Genomic DNA, 6,018 nt, shown 5'->3' with positions numbered 1-6,018 from the left:
ATGAAATTGCCCGGCTGGCATGGCTCAGTGATTGAGGATCGATCCATGAACCAGGAGGTTACGGTTTGATTCCTGGTCAGGGCACAGGCTCCATCCCCACTGTGGGGAGTTCAGGAAGCAGCCGATCAATGATTCTCTCCCATCATTGATGTTTCTAATCTCTCTCTCCCTCTCCCTTCCTATTAGAAATAGAAAAGAAAATAACTATAAAAGAAAAGCATCAAATACAATTGCACCAAGTCACATGCCGTTGGTCCTCCTGGTGCCGACCTTGAGTACCTTCCACCTGCATTGGGCGGGTGTCCGTCTCTTCGGCAAAGTATCACAGGTTCACTGCTGTTTCTGTGGTTTAGAAGTTGACCCCTAACCAGCTTCTTTCCTACTTTCTGTTCAAAGATTAAGCCAATGGCATTAATTTTAAATTACTTAAATGCCCTGCTAATTTTAATAGTCTTATACCATCAGTAACCAATATCTTAAGGTTTCATATCCATTCAGGGCAAAATTAATTGTAAAACCTAATGCATATAAAATAATATTTACATAGTTAGGTTTTTGTTTTTTTTTTTTGCTTGCTTTGATTTTTTTTAGTTTGACTTCTTGCTGGATTGAAGTAGATTATCATTTTTCTCTCTTGATTAAATATAATCGAAATGTACCAAGGTGGGTTTCTTAGTTTTGATAAAGGTACTAAAATCATGTATGGGTGAAGAGAGTATGGAAACTGTGTAAATTCTCTGTATATCTAAAATTATCCCCCAAAAAATGTTCATAGTAAAAAGCTATTTTTAAAATTAGGTAACCTATTCCTATATGTTTATGTGTGCAGATATCAGTAAACTACAAGGTGCCATATTATGTTGAAAGCAAAACAGAAACAAAAATGAAGGTTTGTCCATCACGTCTCTTTGTTATATAATCCTCACAGTTACCCCCGGACACCCCGAGTGCAGGGTGATACATAAATGACTGATAGGGGGCAGGCGAGGGCATCAGTATCAAATCACAGCATATTAATTAAGTGTAAGAATAAATATAAAACTATGCTCTGATATTTTCTTTCTGGACCCTAATGGATTTGTGCACTTCTAGGAGATTGTGGGAACACCACCTTGGGTATCACTACCAAGAGAGATCTTATTTGGCCACATGGAATTCATCCATGAGCTGGCGAATCCTGCTGATAACTAATAACAATCTTTCCCCAGAGGATATGACTTATATATCTAACTTCCTATTTACTAAGTCCACTTAGATGTCTAATTGGTCACACATTTTTAAAACATCTTCCTCAGCCTTTCCCATCTCAGTGAATGAAATTACTGTTTATCCCATTGCTTGGGGGTGGGGAGGAGAGGGGAGAGAGGAGGGAACATACTGCAAAAGCCACTGTTTCTTTCTCTTCGTTTCATGCAAACTGCATTCGTCACTTGGTCTAACAGCCTAACTTTGAGCATCATTATCTTTCACCTGCCTATGACAATAACCTAGTTTATCTCCTCACTGTCCATGCTTAACCACACAGGAGTTTACTCTCCACTTAAGGTTTTATTCTCCATTCGGCAGCCTGAGAGAGCTTTTTATTGCTGGTGCTTGATTACCACTGCTCTCAACAAAATACTTCAATGGCTTCTGAACTCACTTAGGATAAATCCGAGTGCTTAGAGAAGCCTATATGATCGGCCCCTCCTATGTCTGACAACCTCCGTCCATCCTCCCACTGCCCTCCCTCTTGTTCTTTTGCTTAAGAACAAGCTTAGTACAGCCTCTGTGCCTTATCCCTACTGCTCCCTCTGCCATGTCTCAGGTCTTTTATGACTTATTCTGTCACTTCACTCAGGTCTCTGGTCCACTGTTACCTCTTCATAGAGGCCTTGCCTATGCGCCCCACCTGAAGTAGACCTCTCCATCCCCAATACCATCATTCATCACTTGCTTCTTAGGGCTTAGTCTTTTTCATAATATGAAGCACTACCTGAAATGTGTATTATTTATTCATTTCTCACTTATGGTTTCTCACTTATCAGAAGACAACCTTTTGTTGTTCTTTTCCAGTATTGACCTAAGCCCATTGTCAGCAAACTGTAGCTCGCGAGCCACATGAGGCTCTTTGACCCCTTGAGTGTGGCTCTTCCTAGGCCTTAGGAGAACCCTAATTAAGTTAATAACAATGTACCTACCTATATAGTTTAAGTTTAACAAATTTGGCTCTCAAAAGAAATTTCAATCGTTGTACTGTTGATATTTGGCTCTGTTGACTAATGAGTTTGCTGACCACTGACTAAGCAATCTTAGAGAGCCATATAGCCATGCTTAAAAATGAACGAGGATTAGACATTTGATGTCTTATCCCCAGTCTAATGGTAATCAGTGCTCTCACTGAAAGGAATGTATTTTCATTAGCTACCAAGAACGAGCATCTATTATTTCCCTAAGTACTGTACATACATTACCTCTCATTCTTTCAAAATGTTATTAAAATATTACTTTTATTCTTTTGAAAATGAACAAACAGAAGTTTATGGAGTTTAAACCTTTTTAAAATTATGCAGTTTGTAATTAGAAATCTCAGGTTTCGAAGCCAACTTAGTTTGGCTCCAAAATGTTTGTGGTTTGCAAGCACTGCTCACACTCTAAAGGAGGAAGGCTGGGGAATGGAGAGAGTGCTGCATTTCAACTCATCAAATAGACCAGCTGTGACTGAGTGAGCAATGCCTTTGTTTCCCTGAGACTCAGCTCTGACCTGTCAACTATGTGTAACAAGTCTATATTGTTGGAGCAAATAAGCTCAGATAAAAGTAATCAGTAGAGTGCAGACAGTCAATCAATACTAATTTAACAAGTAAATGAATCAAAGGTAGAACTTTTGAAATGGGTGAAAAATAATAAAGTGAATACCATATTTGCAACTACCTTACAATACTCAAATGTATTTTACACAATGCCCTCGTTACTGGCAAATGCCAAATCCATGTTACAAATAGTCCTGTGAAATAAGAATGTCAAACATTGAAGAGAGAGGGAAGCTGAAACAACACTCTATTAATTGTGAAAACCTGGAAATAGACCCCCCACTAGTGTATTCCACACACACACACACTGGCATCATTCCTCAGCTTGCTGGTGTTTTCCAATGCAAGAGGCTGGGGCAAAGTGTAGAAAGAAGAAAATGTACTTGTGTCTTTCTGTTTTGCCTGGATATTGTGAAATGTGTGGTGTCAGGATCCTTCTAAATTATTCACAGCACAGGTCAGAAATGAATGTCAAGCTACATGTGCAACACTCCTCGGACCACTGCAAAAATTATGTCTAAGATTTCTTTGGTGGAAATTAATTTTTACACAGTAATTTTGCCTTACGAATGGGCTAAGTCTGAAACTTTACGTACATGTATCTGTCTACACATGAATCTAGCAATACAGGCATTTGTAAAAAATGCATAATTAGTTATTACCAGTGAAATAATAGCAAATGCTCCATGACCTTTAGATGAATGATATTGCTGAATTTCCATAAATTGTGTCTTAGTGTTAAAGCATTATTAAACCAAAGAGATCACTTTGGAGACATAGGGAGCTATGCACAGAAGGAGTACTAAGAATTGTACTATAAACACAGTACAATTAGTGTGCATGTCAGACATTTATAGCTGATGTGAATAAAGATTGTATCTCAGGAAAAGGGACTGATCCTCTCCCCCTATATTTTCCTTTGAAGCCTTATGATTGTCATTTATAAAAGAAGTAAGAAAAAAATCTAATGATAAAGGACCAGGAATTCAGCTTAAGTTGAGGAGGAAAACTTTCAGGAATATCCTTCTTTTTCTAGAAAAATTATTAATTCATATTAATATCTTTAGTAATATCTGTGGCAAATGGTAGTGACTATATTCATTGCCCTTTTGGCTTACATGTTATTCAATTGTATGCTTAGTTGTTCTCAGCTTAGATTAATGGTTAGAATTACAAAGGCATTAAGGCAACTCAGTCATCTGTTAGGCCAGTCATGTGTTCATACCTCATGGAGGAGCTTAAATTCAGTGAAAGCAAAGGGAAGAATGTTAGGCCTGTGTTTCTGTGTCACTGAGCAGAGATTCAGTCAAACATACCATTGCTATTTTTGGGCAGAATATTTGAAGTTGAGGTCTCAGATAATGTGGTCTCCAATACAGTGTGCTATTAATTTCCTTATTGCATTTTTGAAACTCTATAATATATTGCAAATACCGGTGCAGGGCCAGTTAACAATATTTGATTTTGTTTATTGAAATCTTCTCTTGATAAGTTAACATTAATGCATTTAAAGTATTCGTTTCGTTTTGTTTTTAATCCTCACTGGAGGAGTGAGGATATTTTTTCCATTGATTTTTTAGAGAGTGGAAGCAAGCAGGAAGGGGGAGAGGAGAGAGAAGTATTTATATGAGAGAGACACATGGATTGGTTGTCTCCCACACACACCCTGACTGGGGTGGGGATTGAAGCTGTACCCTTCCAGGGCAAGGTGCAGGTACCCTTGACCTGGAATCAAACCGGCAACTCTCTGCTGCTCAGGCTGATGCTCTAACCACTGAGATCACCAGTCAAGGCTAAAGTATTTATTTTGCTGATGATTTACTGGTATATTCTGCTTGTTTTAACAAATGACCTTGTAAGATTTCCCTATAGAGAAACTCTCAGCTACATGTATGTTAGGCATCAAAGTAAAATAATCAAAGATACTTGTATTTAGAGTGCAATTATTCCACTCTAAATACAAGTACCTTTGATTATTTGTTGTGTAGCTAAAATTATTGTGCTCATTTCCAAAGGTTATGACACTGGTATAAAATAAAGTTTCCATTATTTTGGTATTTATAAATCTATCTCTGTGGTCATCACTGTGGTTCATCCTCATGTTCTTCTGTGTGCTAGGGGCTGCAACACAGCTGACACTCTGCAAATGACAGGTAGTATAGACATTATATTCCAAGTCCTAACTAGCAAGGAGCAATTGGTAGAAAAATTGGAATTCGAACTTGGGGTAGGGTTGCCAGATAAAATATAGGACTCCCAGATAACTTTGAATTTCAGATGAACAAGTAAATTTTTTAGTGTAAGTATGTTGCCTGAAGTATTGTAAGTATAATTTTACTAACAAAAGTAAACCATTGTTTATTGATACACAAATTTACTGGAAACTTTATACTTTTATTTGCTAAATCTGGCAACCTTAATTTAGAGTCATTAAGGCATATAGTGTGTCTATGATTCCATAATCACAGCAAATCCTATATTTTAAGGAGTAATTTTTTTTAAATCAAAAGGTGAAAAAGGCATTGCTTATTATCTCCTAGATAATTCTCAAAGAATGTGCATAATTTGATATGAATAAAACTGATATAATCTTTGCTCCTCAACTGAAGTGCGAAGAATCAGATGCCGCCACTTGGTCTAAGCCAGCAGGTGGTGACAGCAGTCGGCAAACCACAGGGCCCTTTCCTTGCCAGCATTCACCTCAGGTAGGACTCGCACCAATTCATCACATTCATTCTTGTGGATGCTGCATTGTGTCAAACTGTGTAAAAATAAGCACAATCCTCCTATGTGTCCCAAATGTAAAGCTTTAAAGGAGAAAGTCAAGTTTCCCTTTTGTCTCTCTCAGGGGGAGAAAGATTTAAACTATTTGCAGTATCCTTAGATGAATCCATTACACAGTTTTCCAGAAGTGGGAAGAGACCTCAGAATTAGGTCATGATATGATTTCTTAGTTTCCTAATACAAAATATCTGAAATATAGAAGTAGGAAAACTTCTACAGCAATGTTGGTGATTTGTCAGTGACTTGCTGCTGCGTTTGTCATATGACTTTTTGCGTAATTATATGCTTTCAGGCAGAAGTAGTTGGCATTCTTCTTTTTTTTTTTATTGTAACTCATATGATCCTGGAAGAAACCCAGTGTTTTGAGATTGAGGTCCAGCCTTTGAGTGATTCAGCATCTTAAAATCTCCAGCCAAATAAGCATATCTTTGTTGCAAGAAGG

Source organism: Myotis myotis, unplaced genomic scaffold, assembly GCF_014108235.1.
Source record: "Myotis myotis isolate mMyoMyo1 unplaced genomic scaffold, mMyoMyo1.p scaffold_m19_p_12, whole genome shotgun sequence".
NCBI classification, from domain to species: domain Eukaryota; kingdom Metazoa; phylum Chordata; class Mammalia; order Chiroptera; family Vespertilionidae; genus Myotis; species Myotis myotis.
The sequence above is the reverse complement of the archived record's forward strand: the minus strand, read 5'-3'. Positions refer to the sequence as shown.